General features: G+C 47.4%; 1 protein-coding gene and 2 long non-coding RNA genes across 4 annotated transcripts in view; 1 reads left to right on the top strand and 2 right to left on the bottom strand.

Moving 5' to 3' along the window:
* The window catches only part of LOC1273196 (dendritic arbor reduction protein 1), a 79,221-nt gene that overhangs the window by 28,193 nt on the left and 31,293 nt on the right, over nt 1-19,735 (bottom strand). The gene's annotated exons all lie outside the window — the stretch shown is intronic.
* Nucleotides 52-965, top strand: LOC133391191 (uncharacterized). Its single transcript, XR_009764672.1, has 3 exons — nt 52-335; nt 432-497; nt 568-965. It is a non-coding gene; the product is annotated as an uncharacterized LOC133391191 (long non-coding RNA).
* Nucleotides 1,297-2,206, bottom strand: LOC133391190 (uncharacterized). Its single transcript, XR_009764671.1, has 3 exons — nt 1,927-2,206; nt 1,765-1,830; nt 1,297-1,694 (listed from the first exon to the last, which is right to left on the bottom strand). It is a non-coding gene; the product is annotated as an uncharacterized LOC133391190 (long non-coding RNA).

The raw sequence follows: 19,735 nt of genomic DNA, 5'->3' as shown, positions 1-19,735 counted from the left end.
TTTGATCTAATTTCAACTGAATTTTTCAATTTTATACCATTTGAAATGGTTTTTAATATTCAACCAAAAGGGAATTTATTTTGCATTTGATATTCGATTTCTAAAATTAGTACTACTTGTTCAAAGAACCGTCAAATTTAGAAAAAAAGCGTATAGCGAAATCGTGTATATCGAGTATGGCGTATATCGGGGAATACCTGTATAGCCACACGAGGAAGGCGCTGCTTCGCGTTCACATGAAAATGTGATAGTGTGAAATCAAGTTTGCAAGCGGTAGGACGCGTCGGTGTGTGTCCGTTTTTTCTCTCGTGAAACCAGTACGGAAAAACTATTTGGTAAGTACAGTTTTTAATAAAGGGTTATATCAATCTTTATCAAACTGAATTGTATTGATAATTGTGATATAAAATCAATTTCGTTTTTTTTTAAAGAAATCGTAACACACGCACGAACGGAAGTGAGCACGGACCACAACAGAAGCAATATTCAATTGGTTGGTAAGTATTGTGCTTGACGTTAAATTGAACAGCTGTTGGCAAAATAGTTAATATTTCCTTCTATCCCTAGGAGTGCCGAAAACAGAACAGGAGAGGAAAGAAGGCAGGAACGATCCGATCCTCCAACGTGCTAGCGCCTGGTAGAGGAGAAGCGGCAGGAAGGTAGAGACGAACATCCAGCTCGCTAGTGCAGCACGTGGGAGCAGCAAGAGGGAAGCAAGCAGGACGCGTACACACCATTCGACGAAGGCAAAGCTGGAGGAAAGGAAGAACGAGGAGAGAAGGCAGGCAAGACGGGTACGTGTGTATCCCGCACCGGTTTTTGGCAGTGTGAAATGTGAGTATTGAAAAGTGTATGTGTGAGTAGAAGTAAAGAGGTAAAATAAAGAGCGAATGTGTGGAATGGGAAAATGAAAGAGAGTCTGTGTTTGTTTTGGGAGAGAGGAGAGAATGAAAGAAATTGAACAATAATGTAGCATACAGAAACCACATGTATGATACACGCTGTCGCACCGTTGCAGAAACGTGCTCTTTAGTGCTGCTAATGAGCACGATTTGAGAACGTTTTGAGCCCGTTTTTTCTCATACAAAATTGGAAATTGTCGCGCGATAATGCCGGTTGGGAGGGGACGGTGCGTTCATTCCCAACCGGCATTATCGCGCGACAATTTCCAATTTTGTATGAGAAAAAACGGGCTCAAAACGTTCTCAAATTGTGCTCATTAGCAGCACTAAAGAGCACGTTTCTGCAACGGTGCGACAGCGTGTATCATACATGTGGTTTCTGTATGCTACATTATTGTTCAATTTCTTTCATTCTCTCCTCTCTCCCAAAACAAACACAGACTCTCTTTCATTTTCCCATTCCACACATTCGCTCTTTATTTTACCTCTTTACTTCTACTCACACATACACTTTTCAATACTCACATTTCACACTGCCAAAAACCGGTGCGGGATACACACGTACCCGTCTTGCCTGCCTTCTCTCCTCGTTCTTCCTTTCCTCCAGCTTTGCCTTCGTCGAATGGTGTGTACGCGTCCTGCTTGCTTCCCTCTTGCTGCTCCCACGTGCTGCACTAGCGAGCTGGATGTTCGTCTCTACCTTCCTGCCGCTTCTCCTCTACCAGGCGCTAGCACGTTGGAGGATCGGATCGTTCCTGCCTTCTTTCCTCTCCTGTTCTGTTTTCGGCACTCCTAGGGATAGAAGGAAATATTAACTATTTTGCCAACAGCTGTTCAATTTAACGTCAAGCACAATACTTACCAACCAATTGAATATTGCTTCTGTTGTGGTCCGTGCTCACTTCCGTTCGTGCGTGTGTTACGATTTCTTTAAAAAAAAACGAAATTGATTTTATATCACAATTATCAATACAATTCAGTTTGATAAAGATTGATATAACCCTTTATTAAAAACTGTACTTACCAAATAGTTTTTCCGTACTGGTTTCACGAGAGAAAAAACGGACACACACCGACGCGTCCTACCGCTTGCAAACTTGATTTCACACTATCACATTTTCATGTGAACGCGAAGCAGCGCCTTCCTCGTGTGGCTATACAGGTATTCCCCGATATACGCCATACTCGATATACACGATTTCGCTATACGCTTTTTTTCTAAATTTGACGGTTCTTTGAACAAGTAGTACTAATTTTAGAAATCGAATATCAAATGCAAAATAAATTCCCTTTTGGTTGAATATTAAAAACCATTTCAAATGGTATAAAATTGAAAAATTCAGTTGAAATTAGATCAAATAACTTATTAAGTGGCTAAAACCTACCACTTCATGCAAAGTTATACGGATATTAGTTATAATTTGACTGAAAACCTCGAAATTCGACTTTCGCTATTGAATATTCGAGATACGCTATTGCCTCCGGTACGCATTGATAGCGTATTTCGGGGAGTACCTGTACAATGATACAAAGAGCGGGCGAGAGGAGAACGCTTGCGTGAACGATTGGTGTAGCAAGCGAATTTGGACAAGTCCCAGAAAAGCGAGACGCAAGAGTTTCTCTCCAACGATGGAAAGGGATGAGCTAAATGAAACATGCGAATCGTTGATGCGACACAGCCAAGTCGCAAGCAAATACAGACCAACACACAGAAGAGCGAGGCAGAATGAAAAATTTTGTGAATGTTAGAATGAGAAAAATGATAGATACACATAAAAATCGCGCGATAATGCTGGTTGGGTTTTTCTTCGCATTTAAAACCTTGCCGCATTGCGTTGCCGCTTGTGGAAACGCGGCCAGCGATGTAACGATGATTTGTTGGCCGTGCCTCGTGTCTCGATCCCATTTCACGGCGGGGATGCAAGCGAAAGCGGGGAAAAAGGACACTTTCTCGCATTGTTGTTCTAGCGGCGGGTGAAGATTACATCGTCCGATCTTGATTTCACTCACTCTCTCTCTGGATGGTACGGATTTGTCTCATTGGTGTGCTTTGTTTATTTTCGTTCTAGTATGCTACAAAAACACAAACACCACCAACAAGGTGTCGTAGCTGAACGCAACAATGGGGGGGTTTTCCGTAATCCATTTTTTGTTTTTGGTTTAGTTTTTGTCCTGCTTAGGCAAACACACCTTAATGTGTTTTGTTGTGAGTGCGCAAAACAATCGGCCACTCTTGAGTGGAGGAGGTGGGAGGAAAGTGGGGAGTAAAAAGGGGCCACGGAGGGCATTGGGAAGTACAAATTCTTTCCCCACCGACTGTTGTCTTTTTGTCCGTTGCTTCACCACTTGGGTTGACAGGGACGACGTTCTTGTCGCTTTTTCCTCCTACAGAGCAGAGACAGATCGGTACAGTTTGCAGCTTGTAAAGACACGGATAGCGCACTGGCGCGGGACGTGTGATGGTGTGATGAAAAATGGCGCCTAAGCTAGCTGGCTGTGTCGTACTGGCCCTGGGTACCCGGGGACAGTTTGCTGATGGATTCAGCGGGCCGTGTTGAACGCATAGTCCTATTAATTGATGATGTGTTGGCGAGTGAAATGAACTGTGAAGCGGTTCGGTTTGCAGTCGTTCCTCTTGGTTGTTATAATAGGAAGGAAGGAAGAATGGTTCTTAGTATACATTTTTTATCGTTAATAGCAAGTAACGTATTATTCTGCGAAGGAATAGTCTATTCCAAGCATTGTGTCGTGAGCATCAAACGGTAAAGTGAGTAAGCAAAACTAATGCTTCATTCTAATATAGCATTTGCTCATCGTTCTCAGCTCGTTTAACAGTCGTAAAGACACAGAGCAATGAAACCGGGTCTACATGTCTTACCATAGCTCGTTTTTTCCCACCCCGTTTGCCCGATCGTTGAATATGAAGGACACAAAAGAGTACTTAAAAAAACTGTCACAACACTGCACTGTTCATTTTTCACCTCCCTCTCTCTCTTTCTGTCTATATCGCTCCAAACGGTTCTGCCTTACCGGCGGGAGTTCCCACCCAGTGTACAGTCACAACATGACACCCTTACCAACCGTTGGCATACTCACTTACGCGGCCCGATGCTCTGTTAAAAATTATTAATGCGGTGAATAAAGATTTTAATGTTTCATGTAATTGCCTACCGGTGGTGGTATGGAGGAGCGCCCGGCCTATACCGAGCCGGGGGCCAATGATACCTAGCGTTCTTGTGAAGGTTTTTCACCCCTTAGTTTTCACGACCCATCAAGACAAACGGTAGTGTCGTTTGGAGCAGTCCGCGCTCCAAAACGGTGCAATCAAATGACATTAGCGCACAAGTAGCAGAGAGTGGCGCGGTCACACCGTACCACTGCGCCGGTTCCGAGTGTCGGTGGCGTTGTGTCCTGTGTAGTACCCCAGCAGCACACGGTGCGGTAGCGGTTTCGGTGGGTGCGAATTAAATTCAAGCCACTTTACGACGACGACCATCCCTGTCAAGCGCTGCGTGCTGCGTTGCGTATTTCTTTAATAACTTTTCCCTCCGTGAAACACGCGCCGATTAAAAGTGCATTTGACAAACGTAAAGGCACACTTTTTGTTGTTGCTCTTGGTTCTTGGTTTCGTCCGTGCAAGCTGCGCGAATTCAACAACGCTCCATTCTTCGGTTTGCATATTCCCGCGAAACATTGGCGCGTCTCGTTATCGGATGAATTGTGGTGCCGGTTTGTTTGTTGTTGTGTCACAGGCATCTGTTTTATGGCCGCGTGTTCCAAATTTGTTCCACACCGGTCCGCCCCGAAGGTTTGTCTGGTTGGGTTGGCCAACGGAAGGTCAATGATTTTTGCCTCGGGACGCGGTGGGTTTGCGTTTGAAAGACAGATCAAAGCAACGATGAGGCTATGAACAAGACACCACTACAAACAGAAGCGAATTATTAAACTCATTAGTGGTGGATCGTTTTCGTATAAATGTCTGGAAGGGCTGCGTAATTCAACGCGATGTTGAGTTGTCTGTTCCATTCGTTTGATGCTGCTCCATTTCTACGAATTGTCTACTATACTGTGACCTACGTAATACTACAACTTGGTTGCTTCAGACCAATGCCACTAAAGCAAACTTCCCCTCTCGATGGATATAAGGAGTATTTCTGGCACGGTACGCTTACTTAGGGAAGCTTCTAATTCTGCAAAGAGAACTCATACCACACAACGAAACATTCAATGTATTTGTGCACGCAAGCCAGACTATTCTGCCTACTGCTCGAACCTATGTCCAATTTCTTCGCGAATTAAACGATCAACAGGTGAGACATTTTGAGCAGTTCTATGGTAGTTCTGGAGAATCATACACAACTCGGTCTACAGTATTCCTATCGAACAGCTGGCTAACATTAGCTACCGAAATACGGTTTGGGGATAAAGGAGTACAATTATCAGTTGGCCGGTCTCTTACGTAACGGGCACAATAAAATGGCGACACTTCCGGCAGACACTGATGGTCAACCATATCGGATCTCAGCTTGGCGGGTGAGATAAGATTACAAAATCATGAGTACCACACATAGACTGACGTAAGCAGCTTTCGGAAAGTGACAAATTGCCGTATTCGATGTAATGTTGTTGTATGCATACAATCGTACCTGAAACTCCGCTGGCACGGGAGAAGGGGAAAGAACAATCGATAAGATACTTTGCTCCGGGGCAATCAGTCTGCCTGGTGCCCGGGGTTTCGGTAAAAAAAAAATCGATACAACACACCATTTGCATGAATGCCCAATGTGCTTGAATCGCAACGTCACATAATGACCCCGTCACGTCGGCGACACCCCACTGCGACACTATGCCAATGACCATGAGGTGCTCTGCAGAACCGCTCAACGAACGCACCAAGCGTCGCATGGCAGGTCAGGATTTGATCACAACCAGGGGCGACCGGTGCCGGTGCTGGAAAGAGGTAAATTATTGATTTTTCTCCGGCAAACATTAACGGTCCGACACAGTCCCACCGCCCCGCCACCACTTCACTCTGCGTGCGACGGAAATGCGCCAGCGCTTTTCCGATTGACGTCATTTCATTCATAAAATTTTTACGCCTAAAGCAACAACGTCGAACTGAAGGAGGGGAGGAGGTTGAGGGAAGCGATAAGGTTCTTGGAAGTGTAGTGGCTGGATCGAGGGGTTGGGTGTTCGCACCGATGGTTGCAAGTGCGCATGAGTACGCTATCGGGTATCTGTTGCTGGTCCTTGGCGGAAAGCGAAAGGGACACGCAAGTGGGCTAGCGTAGGACAGGGGGCCGTAGCCACAGTGCTGCCAGTTGGGGCGTGGCAGGTTGTAAGAGCCAAAAAGCCTACCAATTTATGGATTTCATGTACACTCAAAAGTAAGTAAGTACTGGAGCTTAGTTATTGTTGTTGTTGTTGGATAAACCCTTAAGTTGTAGATGGTATTCAACAACATACAGTGGCAGTGAGAAAATCAAGTTAACAGTACGACCCCTTGGCAACCAGGGTACAGAGCAACAGATACAGCAAGGGTTGCTACGTTCATAAAAACAAATTCATTCATAATTTCGAACCGAACCTTCCCCTTCGCATGTTGAGCTTTTATGCTACACCAGCTCGGTTGTAGTGGTGGTTCACAGCGATAAGAATAAAACTTTCCATGCCGGAGCACTATATAAAACATACCTATACATAGACGCATTGTGGAGAGTAATGGCCATCATCATGACTGTATGTGACTCGAGTTTGCACGTTAACTTCTTGTACGATATGGAAGCTTCTCAAACGTGCATTTGAAGGACCTTCTAGTGACAATCCGCAGAAGATTCTAGAAAATGAAGGTAGATTTACATGATAATGTGAAATGTGTGTATCTGCCAGCATAGGGCAACCTTATGTTCTACTGCTCATGAGAGCCTTTTTTTTTACAACCAGCGCGTAGGTAGAACGAGCAAATTGTTATCAATGAAAATGATTTCAAGAAACGGCGGACCTGCGGCATTGATGGAAATCAGTCGAATTGAATTTTTCCTGCCCATTGAGCTGAACGAAAAACATTGGCGTGATAATGCCCAGCAACGATTTAGCAAAAGGGGTTTAGAGCGGCGATTCTATCGAACCGCGCTTAATTCTGCTAGTTCGTATCCCTGGTATCACTGTGGTTACGCTCTCCGACCCTGCTAGCGTGGGAATGGAAAGGATAAAGAGGAGGAAGCGATCGTTGCGTGGGAATGGGGATTGAATGGAAAATTCGCAGTCAATGGAAATTTTACACACTTCAACGGAGTCGTCGGTTGTTATCGCTGCAAACTGAGCGTGTCGGGATGTTGAGCAGGGCAAGAACCTCTTCTCGCACGGGACCACACAGTACACACGGGTGGGAATCGCAACCCTTCGCAGGAGCGGAAGAATCGAACCATATTTATGTTGGGTGGTAAGCAAACAGTATAGTCCTCGACCGGACCGGAAACCTTTGTACGCGGATGGGGCGGGTTCGGTGGGTGTCGCTTGGAATTTATACCACCCGCTCTAAGTGAAGGGTTTGAACCAGTTCTTCTGAAAGGATGAGTTCAGCTTCAGCGGTAAATTGTGTTCGGATGAAGGAAATGAAATGCGTTGACCGCGTAGGAAGGTAAGCCGACCGATTTCATCGCGATTTGCGCTGGTAGGTAGGTAGAATGGAACGAACAGACGAAAGAAGCGTTACCGAATGTATGCTACACACATGTTGATTCGGGCGCAATAGTGTCGGAGTTTTGGGCGCGATGACTCAGATTCGAGTCGTACATTTGCCACCCAACGTGTTTCCCTTTCTTAACAAAATAGACCTACTGCTTCGCTGCAGTTTCATCAGGTGGGTTACATTGCTGGCGGTCCGTCTACTGTTGGTTGTTCCAGTTTTCGGTCCGCCTGCACGCAGCAACCCGTTTCTGTTGGGATGCTTTGACCGATCAACCGAAGGCAGCAAGTGCTCGGATGTGTGTGGTGGTAGAACTATCAAAACAATGCCGAGATTTGCATCCGTTGCGTTTGCGGTAGGTCGTGGCATGGTGGGTCGGGTCTCGGTCGGACCGTCTGTTTGACGGCAAATTGTTCGTGCAACTGTGGGTTGAAGGGGTTTACTCTTGGTCACACATTGATGGCTTTGATGTGGGGAAATGGTTCGGGAAAACAAACCTCGCCGAGATGGTGGTATTAAAGCGGATGAAGATTCTTTTAAAAATAAAGTGTACGCAAGAATGCACTACGCCGATGGTGGTCGGATGAAAATTTTTGATGCGCCCTCGTACAGAGGACTGCGTTTGAACATTAAACAAAATATTTCTTCAGACATTTTTGATTTTCATTGAAGTGGGAAGCAACTTCTATTGATTTTAAAATAGATTATAAGCTTGGTTAATTATTCTAGCCTTCTTTTGCAAATCACGAGGGACGGCATGATCTCATATTAAAATTTACAATAAATATTTTAAAATCTATGCATGAAAGTGCTTTGAATTGCCTGTTGAAAAAGAGCACCTATCAAAAGACCCAAAAAAAACATACAACCAGACTAAAGTTTTCCTACTTTCCAAATGGAAAGTGTTGCTCATTTCGAACCGTAAGCCCTAGGCTAGCCAAAGCGCCTTCCCGGTGCCGCACCGCCCTTAATCCAAGCGGATAATTAATTGGTCCTTTTTATGCGGCCTGTTATGACATGCATATGAGCGTCGGGGCCGTAACTGGAGACATTCGTGTCCTCAAACACGGGCATACACACACACATTCACTCTCGGCTACCCCCCTCCAGACCAAGAACCACAGACAGGGTAGCAGTGGAAGGAATTAAAAAAAGCAAATCCTATTATATTTCACACGAGGCCGGCTCTCGATTACGCGCGGCGTCGTGCGCGCATCAGTCGTCGACGCGTCATAAATTAGTTGTTGTTTTCATTTCGCGCATAGCACCGGCAAGGCAGCAGCGGGGTGTGCAGCAACCAGCGAGGGGAATGGGAAAAGCGGCCAACAGGAAGATGAAGTACCCGCAGGTTCAGCGGGCACCGTGCGCGCCCCCGTGCGTGTTAGATGAAAGGGAACAGCAGCGTGGCGGATCATCATCATCACCACCACCACCGCCACCACCACTCCATGACAGATGCCTTTATCGCACATAAATTTTTCAAGATATTTACTTCTGCCGCGCGGGAGCAGCAACCGATCGGACAGACAATACTCACCCTGTCTAGGGCGAGATGTCACGAGTTTATTATTGTACGATCGGTGAGAAACACAAAAAAAGACACTCTCCTTCTCCTTGGCCTGGCTTGCGATTAGACCGGTCGCCAAAGGCCTTGCAGGAGTCATATTTTAAAGGATTTTGTTTATTGTTTGAAAGCTCTAAATTCTGGAGGGCTGTCCACAGCCACCCGCTACACCAGGCAGCATTCCGATGCGAACGGTTTGCTTAGACGCGTTTTGTGAAGACCGTCGATCAACGCACCACGACAGCCGGCTGCGATTGTCTATTGCTGTGTGTGTGTTTTGAAATTTATTTGCGACATAACCGCCACTAAAGCCACCAAACAGTCTTAGACTCCCAATGGGGGTTATTCTGTCCGTTCGGTGGGAACGGGCGGAAAGGTTTGCTGGTCGCCTTGCGGTGCAAGGTGTCGTGGCCCCTCGAATTTCCTCATTGTTGTTTGGCGCGACACGTGCCTGACATTAGGGGTTAGGTGGCCCGGTTGGCTTCCCGGGCGCCGTTGCTTCTGTCGACCGACAACAAACAACCGAGCGGCGGGTAAGTTATGGGCCGATTATTGGTTTTAATCGTTCCATTTCGCCCGCCACTAATTATACTGACTCACGCGCCATTTCCTCAAACTTTCGGCAGCTGATTTACTGGCAGTCGCGGTAGCAATAGGAGTGTGAATGGTTTTTTTTTGTCTTGGTCTGTTTAAAACTCTCATAATTTGGTGGTTTTATTTTTAGCTCAAATAATGCTAAACTACGAAGCGAAAAATAATGCTATCTCTAAAAAATAAGATTAAAACTTTGCTTCAGTGTTCGCCGCTATATTCCAATGTCAACACAGGCGCAGGTTTCAGCAGATCAAACCCATCTTTCGTGCTGCATCGTGCTAACACTTTCATCTTCTGGCCGTTTGCTTGCTGTGACCGAGACCTGACACACACTACGGCAAGGTGACAGAATACGGTTTCGCTAGGGCACGGGCGCTACGGGAGCATAAATTGTTGCTACATGCTTAATCATTTCCCTGATCGGTTGCGGTATTCGGTGCCTTAAGACTGGCGATTGCGTCCGACGCTGGCGGGGGACGCGAGAGTGAGCCGATTTTGTGGTTTGTTTATTGCTTTACACCGGCCTAGCTGGTGAAACGTTAATAATCTAACACCGTGTAGTCGTAAATCTTTTAGGAACCGCATATCAATTAGAGCAATTTTGTATGGGGAAATATATAACACAGCGTTCCAATTCTTTTTCTCCGATTGTGCACCGGTGCCGGTGTGGAAGGAGTTTTACGACGGCAGCGTTTGCTTAGTTACTGTTTATATTTATGTGGTTGAGGATAATGTATCCAGTGGCTCAATACTTACATAGCTAACACGAAGGGCGAAAAACATGTCCTTACCTGCAAAGAGATGGAGCAGACAAACGGGAGAGAAAAAGAAAACGGTTAGAGATAATTTAAATTGGTTTAAATTACGTTTTGGTAAAGTAAAACGCATGATAAATGATACTAATTATGCTGCCTTTCACAACGACTGCATTCAGTGCAGCCAACCGAACGGGAGAAACCCCATAATGTAGCATAAAGATCACCTTCGACGGCACGATCGCACCGTTGTGTTTGTCGTGCGCGTCATCCGTTACAGAAAATTAACAATTTCACACATTAAAATTTCTTAATTAAATAACACACCCGCCCCACCGACTCGGCGCGTGATCTATCCTCGCCGAAGGAGCGTGTGGTGTGCCAGGCGGCAAAACTGGGTGATCCTATTTTTATGCCACCACTATTGCCACTGCTTCATTTCGGTGTGTTTGTTGCAATGTAGCAACATCGCAACACGGTAGGCTCGACAGGCAAGAATGCATCTTCCACGAGTTCTCACCAACTGACCCCCTCTCACCAGAGGGAAAGTGTTTCTCCCAACGGCACCACATCCCGTTGATAGACGTGTCAATTACGTGTGGTTCAAGATATTTCCCCTCCCTGTTTCATAACCTGTAGGTTTCGCACAAGGGGAGTCAGTTGTACGTTTGGGAGAAGTATAAAAAAACACACACTTTCATCAACCGCCACTGCCATGCAGCTGGTGGTGATGGTGTGGAAAATTTAATTTTTAAATTTTTCCATCACCATCCGCTATCAGTTTGGCGTTTGTGAGAGAGACGGAGCGTCACATTTTCCTGACGGCCTAACTCCCAGCTCCCCCAGTGGCGCGTGCCTAGGCCCGCGTGCGTGCTGCTGCGATCGATGCAACGGAACCTGACGCTCTGACAGCAACCTGTCAGATGGTTGACATACGAGCGGGAAAGAAATCATCACTGACACCCTCAAACGCACCGGACCACATGGTCCGCACCCGGGCCATCCTCGGGACCTGCTTCGGACCGCGGGGAGTTTGTAACTGAACTCATAAATGTCAATCACGGGCAGGCGTTTCATCCCCATTCTACTCTCGCTACTCGTCTTCGTTCGAAATGTATCAACTTATGCTTTGCGTTCGCGTTTCCGTGTTTAGAAGTTGGTAGATGGTGGAATACGTTTGTTATCTTAATTTTTCTTAACTGCATTTTATAAAACGTATTAAACACAGACACACCTATTCAAAAACAATACAAAAAGGTAGGGGTAGGGGGGGTAACCACTTTAGCCACCGGTTGTCGTCCTTGGTGGAAATGTTTCATCGTAGCAATAATTTTTCATTTCCTCATCTCCTATCCGTCTCCGGGGCGAGCGCGGCAAGCCGATCATCAACACTTCCATCGCGACACGTTGGACGCCGACGGACCGTTTCTCAGCTGGCCGTGTAATAAATTTCTAAAATTAAATGATTTTCTAATTTTAGTCATCACTGCGAACCCGCACCCGTACCCATGCATGGGTGACGGGACTGGGAGGGACGCGTTCGGTCGCGTGTATTCCTGTGCGTTGGGATGAGTGGCGCGGGCGCAAAGGGAGAGACGAACAAGCGACTCTTTGATGGATTAATAAATGTGTGCGATAAAGGGACACTTAACACACGGTTGAGTTATTAGCCGAGTGGAACGGTATTGTCCTGGAAATGGATAAGATCTTGCGACCAGCTCAACACCTTTTACAAACATTTCATGCTAGCTACAATTAGTTTTAATCATTTAATGTTACACAAGTTACCCAGCAAACAAGAAATCAAATGGAGAAGAGGGATACGCACTGCAATTGCAGTAGAAGATTATTTCCCCCTCGCATGCTGTACCCTCCGATGACATGCTGCATCCATCGTCATTTGCCACACAGCATGCCATCTGCCAGCGAAGTGAATCGGTGCGTAGTAAACTTCACTTGTTGATCGCACCGCATAGCAGGCAAGATTAATGTTCCGCAACACTTGTTGATTTTCATTGAGTGCAGAAACAAAGTGTGAGCTGCGAAGGAGCTAAGGTTCTGCAACATTGTGGGCTATTTTTATTATGCCCATTTACTCCGTGCGGCTCCTTAGGCTGACCATGAGTATAGAGACATTTAATAATCTCCTCGCCCGAAGTGTTTGATCTTTCACTCCAATTCTACTGCTCTGGGAGTGCAGAGAGTTTAAGCACTGGCGGGCAAATGTTGTAGAGTTTACCGTCTTAAGCCGTCCAATTAATACGGCAGCAAAGGGATTAGATTTTATGTCACCTTAAAAGCACCCTGCTCTAATTTATTCCACCATCCCGGACGGCTTCATCAGGATTCAATTTGTCAGCATAACTCACTGCTGCACTGTACTTGCCCGCTGGCCGACCGGTGGGGGCATGGTCCCCGTGAGCTACCGCATAACACATAAAATCCTAATTTATTCGACTGATCCTCTTCACCTTTCAACCGAAAGCAAAAGCATGACCGGTGACTCACGTGCCAACCGTCTCGCAGCGGCAGAACAGAATAGTGATGCTTAACGCACTCCTACGAAGAACCCCCCCCCCCCCCCAAAACTGTTAAGGCGCTAAATTCCACAGCTACACAACAACAGCCTATATAAAACGCTTTTTTCTAAATTCCAAACCATGCTCTCTCACACTGCTCCACTTCACGCCATCTCCCCCAACACACTTCCGTATGCAAACGGGATGGGGCCACCAAAATGCACTGACGATGGATTGTATTTTTATCGTCTAGAAATTATACCCGTCAAATTTCACTTCTATTTTTGTGCAATATTTATAAACAACGGTTCGGCGGAGAGCGCAGACGGTCGGTGGCTGCACGTGCGGCGTGCCGTTTTTATGCGCGACGTCACGCGGGATGAGCTGGCCAGTCGAATTAACCTAGTGCTGTGTTTATATTTCCGTACGCCTCCCGGAAACAATTTTGGCTTTCGCCCGATCGGTCGATCGATCCTTAAGTACGTACAAGCAAATCGTTCACTAGCCCGTGTTCAACCTGTTGCACGCGGCTGCTTCACGATCGATGCACATTCTTGGTGCATTGCATTGGCTGTTGCCTCGCTGATCGCTCCCTGCATAAACCACTCCCCGGTGGTATACCGGATACATGGATGATTAATTCGAAAATAATAGACTGGTGCGGTAATGAGCTAGTCCGCGATGGGGGCACGGGCTGGCGGTATTTTCGGGCCATCGTAAACATTCCTCCAAAAACCCCACTGCAGCGAAAGCTGTCTGCCTGCCTGCCTGTCCGGTTACGGGTACGCTGGCCTACCAGCCAGTACACTTTATAGCGTCACGGTCACGGTGACGAAAGATGGCTGACATTTTCCCGATTGCAAGCGGTAACGCTTTTTGGCATCGATGGATTGCCTGCTGTCACTGCCCTAATTATAGCACGCTGATGCCAGCCCCGGTTCTGCCAGCCGAGGGATCGTTCTGCGCCGAGGGATGGGCCGCGGGCATGCTCAAACCGTTGGCCAGCTAGTACCGACCAAGCCGGCAGTGTTGGGTCCCGCTCGTTATCGTGACGCTGCGCGGGAATAAATAAACGAATCCCCCCCCCCCCCCCCTTCCCGTACCGTGGTCGTGACGTCTTGAGCAAAAACGCTCCGTTTTCTCTCCGGGATCACCTTCGGGAGAAATGGCCAGCAATTGCGTAATGGTTTATAAGCACAGCGCAAACGAGAGTGTGAGTGTGTTGGAATTAGTGTATGTTTACGATTTGGCCGCTTCCGAAACAGTGCACACACACACACACACACGTTCCGAGTCCGATTCCGGTGTCCATTTTTGGGCGGTTGCTTGGGTGTAGTGTAGAAGAAGCGCGCGCGCGCTCGTGCCAAAGGTATATTTTAGGACTTGGCCGGCTGAAGACGTACGTACGCTCTGTATGGTTGCGTGTTTGTAATTAGTAAGCTTCGTTCTGCCCGGCTAGCTGAAAGGGGAGCGACCGGTTGTCTCGTCAGTGGCGAAGTAAACAGAGACGGGCAGGCAGGCAGATAGACAGGGGGCGAGCTGTTTGTGTTTGCGAATCTATATTTTCAGGGTTAAAAATAAGCCGCTTCCATCATATGATCGACATCTGTAAACACTGGCTAGCGTGTAGCCTGTGACGTTGGAGCGTATTTTTCCGGAGGTATGTCTTGCACCGGGATGGTTGTCTGACTCACAGACACACGCACCGTTCGCGTTCTGGAAGCAAAAAAAAAACAGGCGACCCGCTTTGAGGCCGTTTTTCTCCCCGAAATGGGGTAACAAAAATAGCGCCCGCCCGTACAACAGGTGAGACAGGCGCTGTGTGCACTCGGAAAGCGGTTCGGTACGGCTCGGACGGCCAAATTGCTACTCCACGCTCATGGACACGAGTGAAGTAATACAAACTGACCGCATCCATCGCATCATGCGGCAATCCCATGCGAAGTGTGGCGGGCCCCGCGAGTGCGTTGACTGATGACATCAAAACAACTGTCAAATGGTGATAAATTAGTGGTTCGGAAGCGGCGGCCTGAGTTTTGTCTGGTTCTACTGGGCCCGGCCGGGTCGAAAGAAAAACCCAAAATTGAAAAACAGCCACACCACGCTGCCGATTGATGAACAGATAGGACAGGTATCGATGGAACGTCCCAGCCGGTAACAGACGTACGCCGGACGCGGCGCAGCAGACAGCCGATCCTGGGGCGATGATCACTCCCCCCTCCCGGTGCCGGGCTGTGCGAAAGTGTTAGCATGTATGTTCCTATTTTTGACATACCAATTATACCTGGGCGACCCCGTTTCGGGACAGTTTCTAAGCGTTGCCACCGCGAACCTCACTTTTCGCGGCGCAGTGCGACATAGGGGTTGCAGGGTTTTGTGTTGCCGCATCCCGTTATGGTACTGTCACGCGCGGGGGATGGTGCCATAATTCAGCAATTAGTCCCGTGCTCCCACCACCGTCGCACGGCCGAAACGAATTTATGAAGTGTCAAACCTATCGAACATCTATAAAGACTTCATTAGGATCTGCTTAGCGGACGATCGCGTGTGTGTGGGTGCACCGATCGTGGAGTGATTTTACACATCCGAGGGATTGAGGTCACACACATAGAATGCAGTCGGATCGTTTTTTTTTGTGCAAAATATATGGGTGTAGGATTTTTATTGTAATTTCAGGGCCCTTTTGTACGTTTTTTGCAAAAGTATTGCTATAACCATAACCGACAACTATCGATGTTCATGAGTGCGCACATCTGAAAAGAAACAATTAAATCTCAATGTCACATGACTCATTTATCGCCTGTATCGTTAGCTTTTAATTTGCTTTAATAGAAAATTACATGATGGTAAGACCATCTTCTGATTACATTTTGCTGTGTCGTGTCTTCCCTCCTTCTGGCCCGATGTAGACGATATCTATTGCAGTGACACGCGTACACCGGTGCCGCATGGGCCGGCCGACTCCCTTTTCGCTAATAGCACGCGTGCCAATGATCATAAATTTTGACCCCAGCCCGATTTGTCAGCGAAACGGCTTACGCAGCCGTTGTCCTTGCTGTCGCTGCCACACGATGGATGGTTGAATTTATTTTAATGGCTACTCCCCCGTCCCCGAGGACGTTAGAAACATTCTGAGACGCACTGCGACCGTGTAAGATAAGCACAAACACTGCCGTGCTGGGAAAGGTTTGCGCAGTATGCACGGAGGCATAAAAAAGAGCATTAAACAGCAGCCATCGGCCATTTTTACTCGAAGTGATGTTTTCGATGTGCCCCTCCGGCTTGGGATGTATGCGACGGCGCCGTCCGAACAGGGTGACAGGACGAACAGCTTGTCATTAACCGGCGGTCATTTGCGCTGGTCGTGCATGGGTGCGCTCCGTTTTTCGGGCACTGGCGAATGCAGCGAACGCTACTTTTACTGTTGCCCTGTTTTCACCGGATTAGCTGGAACGTAGAGCAGCAGGCAGGGTGCAGCAGTGTGGAATCGATAGCTCTAACTATAGCTACTGGCAAGATGCATCTTGTTTAGAAATTGTCAGCCCGTGCGCCATGAATCTGCGAGAGAGCCGTTTTGCAAAGTCGGCTAGCCCATGCAGTGATCCCAATACACACAATTTTGCAGGTAACGTGTTGCGTACCCTCCGTACCGGAACCATCCGGTGCTGGTGCTTTGTGATTTATGGCCGGTGCGTTGCTCAGCTGCATTTGGAGACTTCTGTTTATGGACTCTGCCAGCATGTAATCTGCGTCTTTCTCCCTCCCTCACTCCCTTGGTCTTATGTTCAGGAGAGTTGTCGAGGGTGGTAGTACTTGTGAAAGATTGTCCCCATTTTCTCACCGATCCAACACCGTTCCGATCTCTTAGGCCTGACGTGGGGCGTTGCGCCTGAACATTCCCAAAGATGCGCACCCTGTTTTTGTTTGCTTGGATGGATGTCAGCGGCGCGTTGCCTGCTCGGGTGCCAGCACGTCTTATGGATGACTAATTAATCCACTGGCAGTTAGAACAACAGATGAGCTGTCCTGGGATCACATTTGCTCGACTGTGATACAGTATGCTATATTGGGCAAATGGGCAGCCAATCCCTCGTTCACCCCCAGCTGGGAAGGGAACTAGATTTGGAAATAAAAAGGTAGCGATCTGCCGGAAGCGAACCGGCCTAGACTGGATGCAATTATATCACTGGCACAAAGCTGACACGCTGGAGGCCCGCTTTTTCACTGACACCATCATTACTGCTGAATCGTAAAAAGAAATCGAGATCGTACGAGCGCACTACTTCGAGCATTAATTAACGGCCGGCGCATGTGTGTGCTTTGGGGAATGATCGACGGTTGCTCTGGGCAGAACGGGGACGAACGCATCGTAACCATTTCAACGCAGCGTACTAGCGTTCTGGTTGAAATGGTCCTAGAATGATACAGTTAAAAATCAGGCATTCAATACGCCAAAGCACCGGAGGTGCGACTCTCTATTGCTACTCACACAAACCTTGGAGCTTAGGGCCACAACCCCGTTCACCGGGCACTTCATTAATCATAATTAATTGTCATTCGAAGATCAAACGATCAGAACGTTGAACGAACACAGGCAATGGACAGTGAGTCGCAAAATCGGATAGAACCGGATAGCCCAAGGGAAAGGGAAGCTCGAGCTTCAATGGTCAGGTTGTGTCCACTCGTCTAGAATCATGCTCAAACGATCGTAGATATGTCACAATTGAACAGATGGGTTTTGTCCAGTTCAATTCAGTGTATAAGTAACTGCTTGAGGGAGATTATTGATTCATAGAAGCTATGAAAAGAGAAAAATGTTTTTAATGATTGTTATTTATAAAAAAAGAAGAATTTTGAAAGGCATAAAATAAACTATCGGTCAAACAGTTTTGTTTGGGCCTCTCCCAGCACTTGATTGAGTTGTTGGTTGTTGCCATTCGATCAGCCACTAATAGCTCATTATACCGCCGTCGGGAGGCAAACCTACTGGCTCTCAGGGCTTTCAGGCTAAACGTCAACCGGTGGCAAGCATTAGTGAGGATGATTTAAAAGCTCGACGATTCATACCGCTCGTATCGCAGCCTAAGCCGGCGATATCGCGGTACAGACAGATGCAGCTGTACCGCTAACGACCTAATAACTCCGGCAACCGGTGTGGATCAGCAACTTCACAGGCTTTCGCTTTCAATTCCACCGACCAGCGTATGGGTTCGTTGGGTAGAAATCGATCGAATAGTCACAGCCAAAACGGCACTACGGCTCGGTTGTCGTGCCATTAGTCGTGCCGTTCTTATCAAGCACGCTGTGCATGCAAAGATTGAAATTAAGCAGTTTGCCACGTTAGTGGCCTCGGAGGAGTTTGATTTTCTTTCGGTTGGTTTCGATTCCCCTTTTTTGGTGGACCGCCGAACCTAATCGGACCTCACGTCTTAAGCTGCTATGGAAGGCCAAAACAAACTCTCGGTTGAAGGTTACCCCCCCTCCCCCCTCGCACCTCACGCTTCCGCTAAGGTTCCGAGATGCATTAAAATGCCAACATTCGGTGCGCTTCCTTCCCCTGCACCAAAAAAGATCGTGGAGTTGCGCTTAACCGCCCGATAAAACCGTTCGCGAATGGCTGGTGCTGGTGTATTGGTCGTCAACGGTATTTGTCATATCTAGCTTATGTGTTTCAACCTTCAGCGTCGCTTCTTCTGGCCATTCACTTTTGACGCTGGCAGGGGGAAGGGAAGGGAGAGAGCACAAGGTGGCGTTTTAATTATTCAAATGTGTGTTTGCACATGTGCGCCCAGGCGTCCTTTCTCTGCGCTCTGCGCTTCGGGCTCGTGACGCAGCCGCTTAAGATAATTTGCGCCGTTTAGTGGCCAGCGGACGGGCCCATGACACACCGAACTGGTTTCGGAATGATACGCGGCTCAGGTGTTGTTTGGAGGCGATAAAGAATAATGCGGGAGACAGCAGGAGACACAGTGCGAGAAAGTGTGCGCAGTGAAATCAGTTACACAAAAATTAGTTCTCACTCAGCCCGAGCCAGCGAACCTGTTGAGGGTACGCGGAACCGGGGCAGTAATCGACTTGCGAGCCGTGCCATTAGTGTCAAGTATCACTTCGGTTTGTGATACGCGCAACTCAAACAAAAAAAAAACAAGGTAGTTGATGCAACTGGGCTGGCTGGCGGGTTGGAATGTTTGAGCGCTTTGGGAAGGCATGAAGCTGAAATCGAAAGGAAACACAGAACGAAAGCGGAACGTTTCGTCAGCAATAGCTCAATTTTACTGCAGTTTAAGAAGTTCAACCAAAGCAAAACGACTGCTAGTTTAACTAGCTTACATAAATAGTTCTTTACGACAAACTATGAAACGCTAGTTTTGAGGGCATCACCTTGCGGGCAGTGTAATTTATACTTCATTAGCATGGCCATACGACTCGGTGCACTTGCCAAGGTACTGTAACGCATAAAATGGCTGCAACGATTGCGTACGATGGAACACGCTGATCGAAAGAAGAAGAAGAAAAAAAAACGCGATAGAAACGATGGCCGAGTTTTATGCACTTTTCTTGCACGTATGTATGCACAACGGTTACGATTGATCCGTGGCAAAAGTTTATTAGCAGTAACGGGGCCTAGCAACATTTGTTGCATTGAGCTGTACCATATGTTACAGGTATGGAGCAAAAATGCACTCGCCGGTTGGGTTTGGCAAAGATTTTTT

The sequence above is a fragment of the Anopheles gambiae genome, chromosome 2, assembly GCF_943734735.2.
Source record: "Anopheles gambiae chromosome 2, idAnoGambNW_F1_1, whole genome shotgun sequence".
NCBI classification, from domain to species: domain Eukaryota; kingdom Metazoa; phylum Arthropoda; class Insecta; order Diptera; family Culicidae; genus Anopheles; species Anopheles gambiae.
Note: the sequence above shows the minus strand (reverse complement) of the source record. Positions and strands in the feature narration are given on the sequence as shown.